Source organism: Squalius cephalus (genome assembly GCF_949319135.1).
Source record: "Squalius cephalus genome assembly, chromosome: 6".
Classification (NCBI taxonomy): domain Eukaryota; kingdom Metazoa; phylum Chordata; class Actinopteri; order Cypriniformes; family Leuciscidae; genus Squalius; species Squalius cephalus.
Genome location: NC_137127.1, coordinates 46681681 through 46702162, shown reverse-complemented (window position 1 = coordinate 46702162; position 20482 = coordinate 46681681). Strand labels below are relative to the sequence as shown.

Here is a 20482-nt window from a genome sequence, read left to right as displayed (position 1 = left end):
AGTGCTGCTGTGCATCCCAATACTGCTATTCCTCTCAGCCTAAAATAGATTGGCTGGCAAGTGGAGAATCACCAGTGGAGACTTCGTTATTAGATATGAATCACAATCAGATTTCCCACAATGAACTGATCAGACTTCATTGGCAGACTCATCTCTCTGTGTCCAGTAATCGCTGTGCCACACCTAATAGATGTCTGATATGATGTGGAAACGTATGTAATTACTGGCCTTTGTGTGTGTGTGTGTGTGTGTGTGTGTGTGTGAAAAAGAGACTGTGACTTTTCCTTTAATCTCTGTCAGAGAACAAAACAACAAGAATTACTAAATCCAAACATTCTGCAAATATTCAAATATTAAAGGGTTTTGTCAAGTTCAGTGCTAATTGTATTATATATACATTTTTTTGCTCAAAGACATTTTTTTTTTACCCTGATATGCATAGAAAAATGTTTTCTGTATTAAAAAGCTAAACATGTCCATGCCTTATTCAAATCAAAATTATTATTCAATTCAATTATTTTATATACACTCTGTACTGTCTGCATTCTGTTGTACTTTTAATGGTTATATGTCAGATAGAAATAGCTCCTAATTTAGCAACATTCCCTCTTTACAGGTAAAGTATAATCCTTTTAATTGATTTTCATTAAAGGTTTCAATTAACCATCCACCTACTTGTTTAACTTAGATACATTAGACAGACACAAACCACTTTATACTTCACTGGAGAAAACTTTGCTGGCATCGTCCTTCAGCTTGATTAGGACTGAGAATTGGCTTCAAATGCTTTATTCTCATCATGGTCAGTTTTCACCAATAACATGTCTGTGATTTAGTCATATTTCAGTCACGCATTGCACATATTACGATTGACGGTCTTGCTTCCGGCAGCTTGGTTAAATTTGGAGCTTGGAAAAAGGTCATCAATGAATGCATGCTTTCTGCACATTTTCATTGCTGTTGTTGGCATGTTTCAAGAACATTAGCTTCTCTCTCTCTCTCTCTCTCTCTCTCTCTCTCTCTCTCTCTCTCTCTCTCTCTCTCTCTCTCTCTATCTCTCTCTCTCTCGGTCTGTAGTCAGTCAGTTCCCAGTCAGTATGACAGGGCCGCTCTGTCGGCTCTCTGGGAATAAGAGGGTGGGAGTCTGTTACTCTGGATCGGGCGACCCTGAGGCAAAGCAAGGCCTCTCTCATGCCTGTGTTCTGCTGGTGCTGTTAGTCAGCCACCCGTACGCTTGGCCTGCTTGAGTGTGTGTGTGTGTGTGTGTGTGTGTGTGTGCTGCAGGGAAACTACAGGATCAAGGCGGATATGGGTTTGTTCTTTGGATGTGGGTCAATGACAGTGTGTTGATAATGCACAATGATGAAACTTTGCTGTAAAAACAAATCTCCATGGTGTGGAAGCTTATTTCTGCCATGCAATAAAAAGTAAAAAAAGGCAATTGTGTAATTGTTTTTATCTCGCAATTTTTAAGAACATTTCAGTTGCAAGAAATAAAAATTCACAATTACCTTTTTAAATTTTTTTGTAGCAAAAGCAAAAAAAAAAACTGACCCCACCCCTAAACCTACCCCTGACCCCGCCCCTAAACCTACCCTTGACCCCACCCCTAAACCGACCCCTGACCCCGCCCCTAAACCTACCCATGACAAATGTACAAGTGAGGCCAATTAGCCACATTTTAATCACTCATACGAATTCGTACGAATTGGTCGTGAGATAGCGCTGATATACTCACAACGCTGAGAAAAAAAGTGAGAATTTTGAGATAAAAAGTTTACCAATTTCATAACCGTATCAATTACCTTTTTATTATTTGACTATTTATTATAGTTTATTATTACTTTATTATTTAAAAAAAAACTGAATTGTAAGATGCAAACCCAGAATTCAGAGAAAAAAAAAGTCGCAATTGTGAGAAAAAAAGTCAGAATTGTGAGATTAAAGTCACATTTATCTTTTTACATTTTTTATTTTGTGTTGGAAACAAACAAACAAACAAACAAAAACAGAATTACAAGATGTGAACTCAGAATTATGTCAGAAAAAAAAAATCCAAATTGTCAGATATAAACTCGAAATTGTGAGAAAAAAGTTAGAATTGAGAGATAAAATGTTGCAATTGGCTTGTATAATGTTTTTTCTGTGTCAGAAACAAGCTTCCTTACTTTGGCACCGACAAGCTGCATTTTATCTTATTTATTTCTACACAACACTGATCTCCTGTCATTCCAGCTTAACTCTCTGCTTGGACACAGTTCATTCTCAGATCTCAGAGTCAGTAACAATCTCTCTCCACTTTCATCTCGAACTTTTCCTGAAGTGCAGGCATGTTAATCGTGATGGTCAGACCACACTCGCCATCACGGGATTCTTTGATCATAGTTCTCTGCTAATCTTGCGTCATTTGGACGTTATTTCTCTCTCCTCCCACTAAATAGCAGATGTATGTCAGCTGTTTTCTGCAATTGGCTTTATGTAAAAAGGTTTTTTAAAACTTGTTTTGTTATTATGGTTACAATTTACAACAGGGCTCCATTTTTTAACATTAGTTGACATGAACTAACATATAAAAAGCATTTATTCTTATTTTAACATTTGCTATATTATCATTCAAATCAAAAGTTGTATCTGTTAAAGTCCCCCTGTAGTCAATCCTTTGAAACTCATCTTTGATCACCAAAATGACATATTTAAAGGTTGTTTTTCCAGTGAAAAAAAAAAAGCCTTAGAATAGCATGATTGTAACTCTACACACTTGCTTCATTTAGTATACTCAGATCCATGAATATGCTGATTAGCCCCGCCTCCACTCACTCACAGCAGCTCAGAATACCTGATCCACGCGCTCAACTTTACTCTAGTAAACGCTGCACAATGCCAAGTGGAAATACTGGTACTTACACCAGAAACTGATTCAGATGAAGTGAAAGAGCGAATAATACAGGCTCGTCTACAAGTTAATATATAATCAGAATGATAATGCGTTTTATGTATTGCTCTCTAACATCGGACACATAACGGTAATTAATGTGATTAGCCTCTGGCTTGAATACGTTATCAAACGCTCGTTGGCTCTCGCCTGCTTCGTCTCAGACTGCGACATGCCGTGTTTCAGTCGGTGAACTACATTTGAAATGGAGAACGTTTTCATGGATTAATAACTTACATTCTGCTCTGCACCTCATACAAAACTATGATATACTGCCAGAGAGGACTGCGACTGCAACACATCGTCATGTGAACGACTTCTGGGATTGGTTTTGACATTTTAGCAATAAATAAATTATTGTGATTACACATGTCAGTTGTTTTTCTTCATAATTGTAGCCTTCGTAGTTTTAAGAAATGGTTATGGGTAGGTTTAGGGGTAGGAGTAGGATTAGCAGCTCAAAATATATTTTAATGCTATATTGTTGATAAAACTGCCTTTTCCCTACACATCTCTGTCCATTACATCTAATCCTTTTTATATTCTGTATAAAATGGCCATGTTTAGGTTTGGGAGTGGGGTTAAGGGATCTTACATTTGTCTATAAAATGGTAAAAGGGAAATTATACAGATATCTTGATGATATGAAAGATTCGTAAATAGTTAACGTTTTGTAGCTGTAAAATCGTAATCATCTTACGTTTAAATGTTGCAGATACGTCCATATCATACATTTCAGCATCTATCCAAACGCACAAAAAGTAAGTTTTCTATCTTTGAAAATGACGTATTAATACCTACATATTAACAACGAGACCAGGCTGGTTAATGATATGCTAAAGCCCGCCCCCCTCGTGATCTGATTGGTTACAAGGTCGTTTGTGACGTCAGAAACACCAGCGATTTCAAAGCGTGTTTTTGAGACTGTCTTTGGTTCACTGCAGTTTTAAGGAGGAAATACTCAGCAATTTAAACATAATATAAAAAAATAAAGCATATTAAAAACACCACATAGATATATAAACAACATTAAAAACTACTTTAATATTATTTAATGGACCTGAACTAATAATGAACAACTGTACTCACATGAACAAAAGTTAATAAATACTTAAAAAAAAAAAAAAAATACAATAAATGCATTGACTAATGTTAAATTTATTATTAAATGTATTAATTATTATTAAAAAAAATGTTTTTTTTTGTTACTTAAAAGTTTTTAATATATTATTTTGATTATTTTGATAAAAAGTATAGTTTATATTATATTACAAACACATTGCTAATGTTAGGTAAGTTAATTAAATAACATTAATGTAAAAAAAAAATTTAATATATTATATATTTTTTAATATAATAATATAAGTTTTTAAAATCTTGTTTTTAATTATTTTAATACAAAATATATGTTATATTAATAATACGAACAAATGAGGTTTAAATAATGGCATGCTGCTGTTAGTCAGAATAAAGTGAACAGCATAATATGCAGCAGATCTGTATGTTTGCATGCACACTGCTATAGGCCTGGGACACATCAGATATTCTTCATGCACTTAAGACAGGCTTTTTGTGCATTTTCAGCCCCGTTACCGCGAGGCAGCGAGCGCACACTTCACAGAGCATGCATGAACACATGCATGTGAGCGTTCAGTGTCAGTCAGACAGCGACTGATGCTGCAGAAGGAAAGAAACGTGCATTTTCTATTTTAACATTGAAGAAATGCCACTTTTGGCATCGCTGATATCACATACAAGGTTTATGGCCGTATAGTGAAGTGTGCGTCATCCATCCATTCATTCTCCCCTCTCTTGTTTTAATGTCCTGTTCATCTTCCACAGTGTTCCTCTCTTCTTGCAGTCCTCTGCCTGGGGGACTCGCTCTCTTTCTTCTGCTGATCATTTGTTCATGCATCTGCAGTGTAAACACTGCTCTCTTACTCAGCACTCTGCACAAGGGTCTGGAATGGTGAACACTAATAGCTAATGCCTGTGGGTGGAACACACACTGTGTGTAATGCCAGCGCGAGGCATGGCAGAGGGAAGGGTGGTTGTCTTCGAATGTCTGCTCAGCTAAACACCAACCAATTATCTCAATCACTGTTGTGTGAACAGGAGTTAATAATAGACCATCTCAAACTTTAACAGTCAAGCATGTGCAAGCGTTTAATGTGGGATACCTCTTCCTTCTGACAAGAGCAATGGGGGAAAACACTCCTGTTAAGTCTACTGTAGTAAAGATGTTTGCTTTTTCTTATGAAAAATATCATTTTTAACCTTATTTTACTATAAAGTTACATGTATTCTATGGAAGCTTGTTTCCGCCACAGAATAAAAAATAAAAAAGGTAATTGCGACTTTTTATCTCACAACTTTGGGTTTAAATTCTGTGTAATTGTGATATATAAAGTCTTTTTTTCCTTCTAATTGGACTTTATAACTCGCAATTGCGAGTTTATATCTCACAATTCTGACATCTTTTCTCACAATCGTGAGATATAAACTCGCATTTCTTGGTTATACAGTCAGAATTGTGAGATATAAACGTGCAATTGCGAGTTATAAAGTCCAATTCTGACTTTTTTCCTTAGAATTTGGATTTTTAATGTATTCTATGGAAGCTTGTTTCTGCCACAGAAAAAAGACTTTATATCTCACAATTCTGACTTTTATTCTCACAACTGTGTTATAAAGTCAGAATTGTGAGATATAAACTCCAAATTCTGAGGAAAAAAATCCATCTTTTTTCCTTCAAATTGGACTTTATAACTCGCAATTGCGACATATTTTCTCAGAATTGTGAGATTTAAACTCGCATTTGCTAGTTATAAAGTCCAATTCTGACTTTTTTCCTTAGAATTTGGAATTCTGACTTTATAACACGCAACTGTGAGAAAAGATGTCAGAATTGCGAGATGTAAACTTGCAATTGTGAGATAAAAAGTCACAATTATCTTTTAAAATATTTTATTCTGTGGCGGAAACAAGCTTTTCATAGTTTTCACCATCATATGGCAGCAAGGTAACCTTTTTACTGGACTTTTTTAGTACAGTGCAGGTTTGAGAAAGCGATCTCTGCGTGTCTTTGGTTCCAGCACGTGTCTTCTCCCTGGATTAGAGGATTTCAATGACTTTATCATTCTCTGTCCGCCTCTGTGATCTGAATACATAAAGCGAAGGCATGCGAGAATTACTCACGCTCGAACAAAATACCCACATTTAGCTCTTTGATTAAAACATAATGACGTGTTTGAAGTTAATGTTCTGAAATCTTCATATAGAGAATATCTTTATGCATGACTGGACATGATTGGTTCTTCCACGGAAGTATTTACTCACAATCACAGTTCGCTCCCTATATGAAATGCATGAAATAATGCAGAGAATTTTTCATAACGTCTGTATTATTCATACGTCATATTGAGTTATTACAGAATGCAATACATTTGTGGGATGATAGTAGTAAACGAGAAAATGAAGGGTCAAACAAAAGTGACAAAGTCCTAATGGAATAAATCTGTTCTCAGTCCCGAACATCTCGTGTTGGTTGTGTCTGGTTATCCTCATGATTTCTGCACCTCCTGTTGAAATGGTGATGTGTTTGGACTGATTGTTGGTGACAGAGAGATGTGTATTAATGCATGGTGCTACAGTAAGTGTGGTTGTGATAGACAGGTCTCTTTGCAGAGTGTGTGAATCCTTCCTCTCATGTAGAGTCGATCAACTCAGCGTTTGCTATAAGCTGCTTTGGAAAATGTCAATTGAGCTTTATAGTGTTGGATTAAAGGCAATTAATAAGGATCAGGTTACATGCTTACAGCCACAATAAAGAATGTATTAAGTTCACAATCATAAAATGAACACAAAGTAAACCCTACTTTAAAGAGGTCTTGATATGCTTTTTTACACATTCATCTTTCTTTAGCGTGTGTATGTTGCTGTTTGAGCATTAAAAAGTCCCTCCAGCGGGAGTTCTTCTCTATATCATTGTCAGTGTTTCTGAACTCCTGAAACGCCTCCATTGTAGTCTTGAGTTTCTCACGGGAACGAACACGTCACAATATTCCTCATTATAATAATTAATGCGCAGAATAAAGGGGCGGGGCCTGGTTGAGTTAGTTAGTAGTGTGTTAAACTGCCGGTTATGGTAAGGGGCGGGACATTTCCCAAACACACTCGAAGCGCTCGACCAATCACAACACACTGATCCAGCCGACCAATCAGAGCACAGTGTGCTTTTCAGAAGGAGGGGCTTCATAGAGACAGGAACTAATCAGAGTGTTACTGACAGACTGGGAAGAGAGGAGCCGCAACAATGTCAAGTATAAGAGAGATAATGAACATTCATTATCGAGTTGAAAACCAACTCTACTAGAGCCTGAAAACAATATTATTGTGAATAAGGACTCTTTTACAAGAAACATAAGTTGTAACAGAAGCTTAATGGCTTATAATTATGTCCTGCATTAATGCACAATGCTTTGAATCTTCATCATGTTTGCAACATTTGTCTCGCTTCTTCAAAGTCAAAGATCTGCAGCTCATGTTTGCGAGGGACTGAGATTTCGACCGCACACAACGTGCCGCAAAAGCCTCTTGCCAAAAATAGCCAATCGATCTTCTTCTCAGCATTTGATTACCTCACTTCCTGTGCCTTTAGAACGTCTCTCTCCTCTATACAGCACAAGGAGGTTTATTTCATCGAGTCTAACAGATGAGACTCATATTTACAAATTCATAATCATTAGGCAAGGAAGGGTGTCGGGAAAGGAGTGGGAAGCATGGGTTTTATTTTGTATTTGTATTTATTTATTTATAAAGCATCTTCCAGGCTATACAGTATAGCTCCTACATTACAAATGATCAAAACAGCTCTACATAACAAATGATGGAGAACAAAACAACAAGATAAACAATTAAAAAGTACAACACGCATTAAAAGAGTGACTTAAAATGCAAGAGAGAACAAGTGAGATTTTAGACGAAACCTAAAACTATTTAATGTTGGGGAAGATCTAACAGAAAAGGGTAGTCGTTCCATAATCTCGGACCAGCAACAGGAAAGAGCGATCACCCTTGGATTTAAAACGAACTCGTGGGATAGTTAACACCTAACATATGTATACCTAATATGATCTGTCTTCTTTGCATTCATAAGCAATCTTACAGCAGCAAGTCCCAAGGTAAATGGAATTGCAATAATCTAACCGTGAAAAGATAAAAGCATGAATTATACATTTTCCAAATCACATGTCACATGTTTATGATGCCAGATACAATGCAATGTAGTGAGCGGTGATAATTGACGAAGATGTGGTGACTATGACAACAGACATGGCCATTATCATTATGATAGCGATGTTTTGGATGATATTTAGATTAGCCTTTATGAATCAGAAAAGGTTCAGTTGGGGCGTTTTTGAAAAGGATTCTGAGAAAAGACAAATTCTTGATTTCAATCTTAAGTTTGTACTCCCATACTATTACAGAATCCACCATTCATTAGGTGTTACTAACGAGCCCTAAAGTCAGCATGAAATCAAAATGGACAATTTTGATTTTTTATGGAATATTGCTTTTTTTTTTTTTAAATGATTTATTGGCGCACATCATTATAGTTTTAATAATCTTGAATCAGAATAACAGCAGCATCTCTTCTCTGATGACGAGGGCGGGGCAACCTGTCACTCACATGATATCCACCAATAGCAAACCACAACCATCCAATCAATTCCCCACGGACAAAATCAAGCCCCGCCCACCTTTGTTCTTGTTCCTGAAGCGTTTCACTCGGATATACGTCACAATTGGGAGGAAAAGACCGTTCCATGATGACTTTAAGAAAGAGGAAAGGTGCAAGTGGCTTTTTGTGTCAAACATGAAGTTGGTTTGTGAAATAAAGAGATCTGATAGATGCACATAAGAATGAGACAGGGTTGATTTGCCTGGCTGCTTTACAACCATTTGATTATTAAAGCCATTAGGCAACACAGATGGTTATTAGGTGAGAAGATCATTTGTATGTGGACATGTGCTGTTAAGCATTAATATTTTATGACTAATTAAAAATGCATTGATAAGGGCTTTCATTTACTGATTTTTCCCCCTTATTGTTTGTGTGCTCCTAACAGACTGTCAGATTGTTTCGGCTCATTAGCAGCAGCTAATAGCGTTTTGCTCGTGGCTTCATCGCTCTCCGACTCTCTGGCCAAGGTCAAAGTGTCTTTTGGTTGCAGGGTTGAGTTAATGGACCTACTTAACCCGGCCGTGTTGGGGAAGAGGGCGGCGTTCACACAGAGTTTCAGGCTTGACTTTCTTTGAACATCTCCCATTGTGATCATGCTGAAATCAATGCAACAGACGCAGCGTTGTGGATAATAGGCTATAAGCTCACTCTGCACACTTATAGTGGATTGATATCGTCATTATTTGAACGAACTACACGGAAAGAAATATGACGTCTAGTTTACAAATGAATAACATATTCACACAGTCATTATAGAGATTGCATCAGCTCTTGGTTATTAAAGGAGAGTAAATGCAATTGCTTACTATGCTGCTCATCCATGACTGGCTTCGTATTCTGAGCATGTGGTGAATAGCTGTCGCATTAGCAGCATTCAGCTGGGCAGTCACATTGTGCTTCACTTTCAAGCTTTCATTGTCATTATTTATGATGCAGACTTCGTATTTCTTCTTTTCACATTAGACTGAGATTCAGAGAAGCAGGAACTCTTTTATCGCTAGTACAATGTCCCGACATGACTTTAGTCTTCACAAAAGAAAGATTTTCCACAACATTTCATAAGTCATGTGAGTCAGCAAGTGGTGAAATCTCTTGTAAGCGGATTGGTCTTGGCAAATGTTTAGCGTCTGCCATGGACGTCTCTGCTACAGACCTAATGAACTCTGGCAACAGAGTAAATCAGTAAAAATCCTGACAGACGCTGCTGTAGGGAATAAAGCTTATTCTGTTTAGACATTGACATCAAGGTCAACGGAACGACAAAGACATTTGTTACCAACCCGCACACAGACGGAGCACAAACAGGGTTTTTCAGCTCCTAACTCGACTTTACCTGTTAATCTTGAAGATACGATTAAAATGTTAGTTTCAGTGATAATGCAGTTGCTAAAGCATGAAAAAATACTTAATTATATACAGTTTTCAACATTTGAAGTGGATCAGAACCTTTCTTAGGACAACTTTGATGAACTTTTTTTGATCCACTTCAAATGGTGACTTTTTCAGGAGTTCAGGTTTTTCACAAGGACAGTATTTATGTGAAATACTTCTTATGTTTTATAAATATGTGAATGTATAAATGTTTAGACATTTTTTGAAAAAAGAAAAAGAAAATTCGGTCGGGCATGTTTCTGGTATAAAACGAGACTAAAACGATTGACAGTGTAGTCTATTTTATTATAACAGATAATTAGAAATAGACTAAAATGGATGACTATGACATTATGACATGAAAAATAGTATACTGATACTAAAGTGCCCTGTCAAATGGTTACTGCTCTAGGTCTGGTATGGACTGCTATACTTGTTCTGAGCCACTACTTTTTAAAAAATTCAAAGCCTTAAAGGTTCCCTCAAATCTAGAAAAAGACACTCATATACTATTTAGCCTTGTGACAGGAGAGACTAATGGACCTCTCTTTTCTCTCCTCTGCGATGACACTAACTCTGGGCAGAGAACTTCAGGTCACTACTGTGGACTCACTGGAAATTATACTTTCATTCTTAAAGGAACAGTTCACCCATAAATGAAATGTGTTTATAATCACTTCTAGAAAACACTGACCCCCAAGAGACTTGTCATTACAAACCCATACACAATCATCTTTACTGCCAAAGTACCAAAACACCATAAAAGTAGTCCATGTCTTCTGAAGCAATACATTTTGTCAACAGCAGTGGAGGGCAAGTTGTATGTCTTTGAATAACCTTTGTGAAAAATAAGTATGCTTGAAGGTGCAGTAAGCGATTTCTGAGAAACGCTGTAGAAAGTGGATCGGAAAGAGGAGCAAAACACACTTGTAGCCAATCATCAGTAGGGGGCGTGTCCACTCATGATGAGGGTGGAGAGAGAGTGAGCCAATCAGCAGTAGGGGGCGTGTCCACTCAAGATGGGGGAGGAGACATAGTGATCCAATCAGCAGTAGGGGGCGTGTCCACTCATGATGAGGGTGGAGAGAGAGTGAGCCAATCATCAGTAGGGGGCATGTCCAATTATGATGGGTGAGGAGAGAGAGTGAGTCAATCATCAGTAGGGGGCGTGTCCACTCATGATGAGGGTGGAGAGAGAGTGAGCCAATCAGCAGTATGGGGCGTGTCCACTCAAGATGGGGGAGGAGACATAGTGATCCAATCAGCAGTAGGGGGCGTGTCCACTCATGATGAGGGTGGAGAGAAAGTGAGCCAATCAGCAGTAGGGGGCATGTCCACTCAAGATGGGGGAGGAGACATAGTGATCCAATCAGCAGTAGAGGGCGTGTCCACTCATGATGAGGGTGGAGAGAGAGTGAGCCAATCAGTAGTAGGGGGCGTGTCCACTCAAGATGGGGGAGGAGACATAGTGATCCAATCAGCAGTAGGGGGCGTGTCCACTCATGATGAGGGTGGAGAGAGAGTGAGCCAATCAGCAGTATGGGGCGTGTCCACTCAAGATGGGGGAGGAGACATAGTGATCCAATCAGCAGTAGGGGGCGTGTCCACTCATGATGAGGGTGGAGAGAAAGTGAGCCAATCAGCAGTAGGGGGCATGTCCACTCAAGATGGGGGAGGAGACATAGTGATCCAATCAGCAGTAGAGGGCGTGTCCACTCATGATGAGGGTGGAGAGAGAGTGAGCCAATCAGTAGTAGGGGGCGTGTCCACTCAAGATGGGGGAGGAGACATAGTGATCCAATCAGCAGTAGGGGGCGTGTCCACTCATGATGAGGGTGGAGAGAGAGTGAGCCAATCAGCAGTAGGGGGCTTGTCAAATTATGATGGGGGAGGAGAGAGAGTGAGCCAATCATCAATAGGGGGTGTGTTCAATCATGATGGGGGAGGAGAGAGAGTGAGCCAATCAGCAGTAGGGGGGCGTGTCCACACATGAGAGATTTTCAAGTAATTATGAAAATACACCTAACAGGTGGGTCAAAAAGCACGTTTAAAAATTGCATTTATTGTAAATTTAAACTATGATATATTTTTATTTATTTGTAAATAACATGCAGTTAAGTGTCTGAAAACATGACATCAGTTCACACTTAAGTATATTCTTTTAAAGTATATTATCTCCATAATAAGTACTCTTTTTTTAAAGTATGTACGCGTGCTTCTTTTACACAAGGTATCGTACAAAAGTCATATGGACCTTTTGTGTTACAGGTCTGGAGTGGCATGAGGGTATTTTCATTTTTTGGAGAAGAACTGTTCTTCTGATCTTACATTTGTGCTTTGCTCTGTGCAGACACATGAAGTGATCACTGATCTCCTCATCTCACTGTCTTTGCAAAAGTCTGGAATTTCTGAAAGAGACGATTAGGACAGGAACTTTCACTTTTTTGAACTTCACTTGTCTTGTCTTCATCCTTATTACAGCACATGCTGTTCATTTGCTCAGTATCCTTTAACACATAAAATCACTTTTAATCTAGCCAAATCATTATAGAGTTATTAAACTTTGAATGCACCCAGTAGTAAATTATTACTGCTTTCATTATCTTCTTTATCAGTTTGCGCATTCAGCTAATATCTGTGAATAATTTTAATACCCCTCAAAATGACTGTCCTGAGTGATATTCTCAAGTAATTAACTCTGACTTTTTATTGCCTCTTTAGTCTGATCAAAAGTCTCTGAATGGATTCATTTGTGTGTATAAGCACACAAGGCGATCACATCAGGACAGGATTAATAGAACGAGAGAGTGAAGGAGAAATGAACGGGGCGATTCTGATGTAACCCTTGTGTGGTGTTCATATTTTTGTTACTCAGCCAGTGTTCGTGGGTCTGGTGGACCCGCTGCATTTCTGGGTTTTTAATTCAACATAATCAAACAATTTATGTTAAAATACTCAACAGATGTTTACTTCATCCCAATTACAAGCAATATAAACAGCATATATGGTTAATATTTTCCCTTTATCTTTGTTAGATCACATTTAAGAATTGCAACCTTGTGCGGGAACGGCAGGGGTAGCAGTTCACTCTCTCACACTTACACACAATCTCTCTCTCACATGCACGCACACACTCACGCACGCACGCACACACACACATACACACACACACACACACACACACACACACACACACACACTCACACGGATATGTGGTTTGCGGGGACTCTCCATAGGTGTAATGGTTTTTCTAATGTACAAACTGTATAATCTATCCCCCTACACTAACCCTACCCCTAAACCTACCAATCACAGACATCTTTTGGCCTTTTTTACATTTCAAAAAACACCATTTAGTATGTTTTTTAGCCGTTTGGTTTATGAGGACACAGATGTCCTCATAAACCATGTTTACGTTGTAATACCCATGTCATTACACACATTTGTGTCCTCATAAACCATATACAAGAACACACACACACACACACACACACACAATAGCAGCAGGCCCTGACAGGAGGAGGACAGAGTAAAGGTACACAGGACCTAAAATTTCCACACTTTTATTAGCCCCGGGTCCAGTGGACCCGAACATCCTGTGTGTAATATAAATGTGTAGGGGGGGTGTACAGTGTGTGGTCATTGAAAATGTGTTCTGATATATGTTCTTCACAGAAAATAAGCCAAGGCCAATGAGTCTGAGGTTGAAAAAATAATTAATCGTATCATTTTTCTTTTGACAAAAAGTGAAAACGGGTCCTACAGACCCGAACACCATACAAGGGTTAAGCACTGCTTATACTGTTTTGAGTCTTATAACCTAAATGTTACATAATGTGAAGCTATTTATGTACTAATGCCATAATTATCTATTGTATTTTCTGATAAATGCAAACAGAGATAAACCGTCGAGCTTTTATTTTGGCAGAAAACTGCAAGAAGACCTTTTTAGTCAACATGAAACAGAAGTTGCACTAGTCTTTTCTTCCCTATAATGACGTATATCTGAGTGAAAAGCTTCTGGAACAAATGTGGGTGGGGCTTGAATTTGTCTGTGAGGAATTGATTGGATGGTTGCGGTTTGCTATTGGTGGATCTCATGTGAGTGACAGGTTGATCCGCCCTTGTCATCAGAGAAGAGATGCTGCTGTTATTCTGATTCAAGATTACCAGGAACATGAATTTAAAATAATTATGATGTGCACTGATAAATAATTTAGAATAAATGCTACAATATTCCATAGAGAATAAGAACTGTCCATTTTGATTTCATGCTGACTTTAGGGCTCGTTAGTAACATCTAATGAATGTTGTATTCTGTAATAGTATAGAAGTATAAACTTAAGATTGAAATCAAGTATTTGTCTTTTCGCCCCAACTAAACCTTTTCTGATTCATAAAGGCTAATCTAAATATCATCCAAAACATCGCTGTCATAACGATAATGGCCATGTCTGTTGTCATAGTCACCACATCTTCATCAATTATTATCTGATTCAAGATTACCAAGAACATGCATTTAAACCAACAATGATGTGCACATAAAAATCATATTTAATCGACAATGCAATATTCCACAAAAAAAAGTGGTGTGAAGAAAACATTTTTCATCACAAACCTAGTGTAATGCTGTAGTCATTTGTTTAAAAAGCTGTTTGAAATTATGCGAAATATGTGAAAATAAAGCGTATCTGGCGCACATTGCGTGTTAAACCCGCAGTACATGCAGAGTCAGACTGTGAAGTGCTCGTTTTACATGCTAAATAAAGAGCTGATCGCGTGTAAACAAACACAGTGACGCGCTTCACTCTGAAACACGCAGCGCGGTGAACTATATACTTATATATTATAACACACAGTGTGGTGTGAATGAACTTGCTGTCGTAGAGAAGAGTGAGACAGAAAGCACAGCTAGTGATGGTGTAGCAAAATGATTATTAGACATTAGTACATGATTATGGGATATATAAAGCATTGGAGATTGAATGTCCATCAAAAATAACTGTACGAAGACATACTATATCATTAATATAAAACTACTCACAGCATGAGTATCGTTTATGCCTGTTCTGCATATTTTGCCTCAAATAACACCCCCCCAAAAAAGTGTGTGGATTCTGTCTGGACCTGCTTATGAGAGAGAAAGATTGTCTGGGTTTGTTTGTGTGTGTGTGTGTGTTTCATCCTCTGTAATTTGGCACTTGATATATTCCCTATAAAAGGGATCCTCATGAATTTTTCATTTAGGACGCAGTGTGGCATGCTGGGTGATGATGCTAGGCAGAGTGCTAGCGTGGCACAGCAAAACCTGCTTTAAACGGTAATTGCTACGATTGATCAAAGCATTGATCCGTTATTGCTTATATTTCCTGAGTCCTTGAGGCTCAAGGAATTTAATGTTCCCTTTCTCCAGAGCTTCTTCAGATCAGAACATTAGCATACCAAGCTCCCATGCTAGACCCTCAATACATATCGCATCTAATTGGTGCTTGACACAGAGATACGCACACGTGCACAGTCCTGTGCTCATCCAAAAATAGATATAATAACCATCAGTACACTCGGCGGCCTTGTGAAATGTTTCATTTGCACACACAACTCTTTGTAGGAGACGCACACATTCCCTCACACACAGGCAAACTGAGTGGTAATCGATCAGGAGTATCGCAGTCGGCGCTCGCTGTGGAAGTGAGATTGCAGTGATTAGATTTCTGTTGGACGCCCTCATGTTCTGCACTCAGAGAAGTCACATGTGCTCCCGCTGGTCTACACATGTGGGTGACGACAACAAATACAACACATTCCAGCAATACGGTACACTTTGGTGTCCATGACTGTCTTTAAAGCTTTAGAGGCACAGATCATGTGGCTTTTCTTTTTGAAATCTAAAACCAGTCAAAGGTTGGCAACATTTTTTTTTTTCATTTTATGTTGGAATGAAACTCGAATTGTGTCTTTTCTTCCCTATTGTGATGTATCGATCATGTGACACTGAAGACTGGAGTAATGATGCTGAAAATGTAGCTTTAATCACAGGAATACATTACATTTTTCTATATGAAGAGTTCAGATGCAAAAGCCTTTAAGTGCCATCCGAAATTTTTATCAAGCTCGTATATTTAAGTTCAATAATTTCACATAAATGGCAATGCAAATTATCTATTAATTGTCATTTAAGTGAAATTACTGAACTTAAATATGCAAGCTTTGTAAAAATGATCATTCTAGAAGAACATTTCAGATGGCACTTAGAGGCTTTTGCATCTGAACTCTTCATATATTCTCATAGAAAACGGCTATTTTAAATAGAAATAATATTTCACAATATTACTGTTTTTTGATGAAATTAAATGAATGCAGACTTGATGAGCATAAGAGATTTCTTACAAAAACATTTTTTTTGTGTGATTATTCTAAACTTTTTTGAACAACTTGTGGCCCAGTTCTCTACCCTGCTCTCTGAAATGCTTTCGCTCACAGCTGCAGTTCCACCCAAATAAAGAAATAAGTCGGGTGAGCTTGAACACGCTCTCATGGGAGCCCGCTGTTCCTGGACGGTAAGAGAAACATTTTAAGTGTTTATCTGCATTTAGTGTTTCCTAAGGCCACCAGTGCTCTGTTTTCAAAATGATATGCATGAAGATCCTGTTCTGTGTGTGTCTGGCACAGCTGGCACGGATTCACTGATGAAATATTCATTGGAGTTTGGCAAATATGATTTCAAGGCCAAATTACTTTTTTTTAAAAGCCACTTTATTTTTATTGTAAATGAATGTAATTCCTTCCTTCTTTATATAATGGTTTCAGAATTGATTCTAGCATCATGGATAAATAAAAACAGAAATAAAACTTAATGGTTATTGTGTTTTTATGGCGATGTGGAGCTTTCAAGGGAAACAATAGTCCATTAACAACAGAGTCAACAGCTTGCCATCCGATCCACACCTACAGAAAGAGGCCATTTCCAAACGCCTTGACAATTCACTGTTCGATCTGCACCTTCGCAGACACCTAAACCCCATCACACGTCCCTTCGGCCGAGGGCTCAGCTGAGCACTTTTCACACCCTCAAAATCAATTTCGCCATGCCTGCAATGAAAAACAATCCAAGGCTTCATTGCCACAGTTGTGTTTGGCTTAGACTCCCCTGAGAATGTGCAGCATTTAAAAGGCAGATACTCATAACGGTGATGATATCTGAATGCAGTCTGAGAGAAATCATGTGATGCCTTTAGCTGGTCAATGTTTACTAGGCCTCACGCAACACTGTAACAATGCATCACTCAATCATTATGTTATTGTAACATCTTTGTTCTTTTCAGCCTTGACTCGTCAGAAAGATTTCTGCAGTGAGTTTTCAGATTTTCAACCCCACCCCAAAGAAAAAATCACATACTCATGTTGTTTTATGCTTTTTCTAGACTAAAGTTGTTATTAAACATTAGAATGATTTCTGAAGGACCATGTGACACTGAAGACTGGAGTAATGATGCTGAAAATTCAACTTTGATCACAGGAATAAATTACACTTTACTATATATTCACATAGAAAACAGCTATTTTAAACTGGAATAATATTTCACAATATTACTGTCTGTTTTTACTGTATTTTTGATCAAAGAAATCCAGCCTTGATGAGCAGAAGATACTTCGTTTGCCTTTTTTTGTCTATTTAATTCAGATATTTTTTTTTGAAAATTGTTACTATTACATATTTGTTGCATTAGTCTTGTCAGAATAATTCCTGCAATTCTTAAATTAACTTGAAAATTGATCAGAATCCCCATCGGATTGCAAGGAAGTTATTTCAAACACTCGCTGGTGTTTAAAAAGTGAGTTTTGAGCTGAAAATAGTTTAAAATGTTTTAAATGTTGAAGTTAGCTGGTAACCTGATATAATATCATGGGAAATGGACCCACTTTGGACCAAGGTATTCGGCGGGCCACAAATCCCTGGCCATTGGCCCAGATGAGGCCCAGTTGAGGCCCAGATGAGGCCCAGATGAGGCCCAGATGAGGCCTGATCAAGCCCTGGAACTGACAGTGGAAACGCGACTGGTCCTGGCAAGCACTAGCACGCTTTTCACAGTGGAAACACAGCTATTGAAAAGATCTGACTCAAATAATTTGTTCACAAACCCTGACTGCTTGTCTCAAAGAGAACTAGTGTGGATGCCAAGTTTTTGTTTTTAATTAATAATGACTTAAAATCCAGTGTCTTGCACAAAGACTAGGAATATAGCACACGTTCAATGGAGTGCTTTTATGATACTTTTATGATGTTTTTCATCTTTTTTTGGAGTCTAAAAGCTTCAGTATCCGTTCATTGCATGGAAAAGATCTAGTGAAAAGCCTCCAGAGATTTGCCTTTGGTCTTCTATAGAAGAAAGAAAGTAGTTGGATTTAAAGTGGTTAAAAAATTGAATTGCAAATTGCATCTTTGGCTCCACTTTTACTTAAAAATGAATGGCAGCAGTTCAAACTGAGTTTTCAGTTTCACTGGGTTGAAATTTCACTGTGAGATTATATGTGCTCAACACAGAAATAATAGAGTGCGTCAAGTGCTATGTCTCTAATAATAATAATAATAATAATAAATGTAATTTCAGTTAACTAAGATACATAACAAAGGCATCCTCCGTCTTCGGTAGACGTCTCGCGTCTGGTTCATGTCTCTGCCTGAGAGCTTGAGTTTTGTTTCTGTCAGATCATAAATGAGCCATTCTCTGTGATTATTGAGTGACTCCATGATATTGCAGCCTGATAGACAGTTATAGTTTTTTTTTTTTACTTGGTTTGTTTCACAGAACCATCTCAGATGTGTCAGTATGCAACACACACACACACACACACACTTATCACGTTTGAATGGCTGGATAAATAAATTGTCACCGTTAGAACGTGTTCATGCTGAAATTCACACATGCATATCTTCCCGAAGTGAAAAATGAAGTATAACACATGCAAACAACAGTCAAAGCGCTCGTTCAAAATATGCAATATATCATCATGCCTAATTTATCACGTTTTCACATGATGAACATTTTTAGCCATCACATTTGGGTAATTATGTGCTTGATTGCGATTAGAATTAATATTTCAGAATAAGCGCTGGACTGGATTGAGGAGAGATTTGGACAAACGGCTCTGGCTGGATGTTGCCCGAGGTAATGTGAAATAATCTTGTTACACTTCCTCATCTTCTCTTCAGAAATATCTCACACTCATTTTTCTCTCGCTGATCTCCGGGCATCAGCTTTGACTAAATCGCTTGCATTAGACATTCAGCTTCAGCCAATCTAACCTTTATACCCATCAGATAGAGCTGTGTCTCTACAGATAACATGGAGGGCCATTCCTTCTGAACCGATGTGGCATGTGCCACCTTATAGCCATCCTCGGAGAGACAGACAGGTTTCGGGAGAGGATCCAGTGTGCACCAGTGCAAGACCCTGTCGAACAGAACTGGGTTGGTGCGAGGCGATCGCGGACCCTCGGGTGCGATTCTCCATTAATGCATTTTCTGTGTCGCTTCTGCTCTGTTAGAGGCAGAGATTGCATTGAATGGAGAAAAAGGACATGTGTTATTCTGAGCTCGCGTGCATTTCCTTACACACACGCCTTGGGCGAACACACTCCTCTGAGCGGTTATACTTTAATGAGAGAACATGGACGTCTAGTATCTCGAGATGTGCTCAATCAGGATGTTGAATCTCATCATTCTCGTATTTGTAGTCAAATAAACTATGGTTGAAATCCCAATTACACACTTCTCAGAGTTGAGGAAACTCGGGCGTTGTGATTCCTCTCTTCGAACTTACTGGAAGTGAGAGGAACCCGTGTGACTCATGGATCAATGCTCAAGGTAACAGGCTAAATCACCTTTCCGGCATTCGACTGGTCATTGCAGAGTATTATCTATCGACCGTGAAAAATAGACATTCAAGACTTCCTGCAACTGTGATCTTTGATATGTTTTCAGGACAAAAAGCACCTGGCTCAGAAGGAGAGCGCGAGGGCAGTTTGTTTCAGCTGGAATACAATGATAGTTGGAGATGTGGCGTAGCGGATGGTGCTCATGTGATCGATGTGGGTTTGGATCCTGCTCGCGACATTATAGCTCCCATTCCCTTCCTCTTCCTTGCATAATTACCTGTCCTTTCTCTGGCAAGAAATTATTAGTATTATTAAAATTATTATTATAATTTGTATTATTATTATTAAACCCATGCAATTTTTGTGTCTCAGTTTCCAGCAAAAATTGTACAAACTTCCTGTAAACTTGAAAAAAAAAAATATTGAAACCTGAAATTGCATAAGATATTAAGAATAATATATACACCAATGGGGTAAGAAATCTAAAATTAATTTAAGGGTATATTTTATAATATATTATGTAATTTCAGTATTATTATTATTATTATTCAGTATTA

General features: G+C 38.1%; 1 protein-coding gene across 1 annotated transcript in view; it reads left to right on the top strand.

Annotated features, from left to right (window-relative positions):
- Positions 1–20482, top strand: part of LOC307159769 (leucine-rich repeat and fibronectin type III domain-containing protein 1-like protein) — a 170557-nt gene that overhangs the window by 1403 nt on the left and 148672 nt on the right. The window lies entirely within an intron of this gene.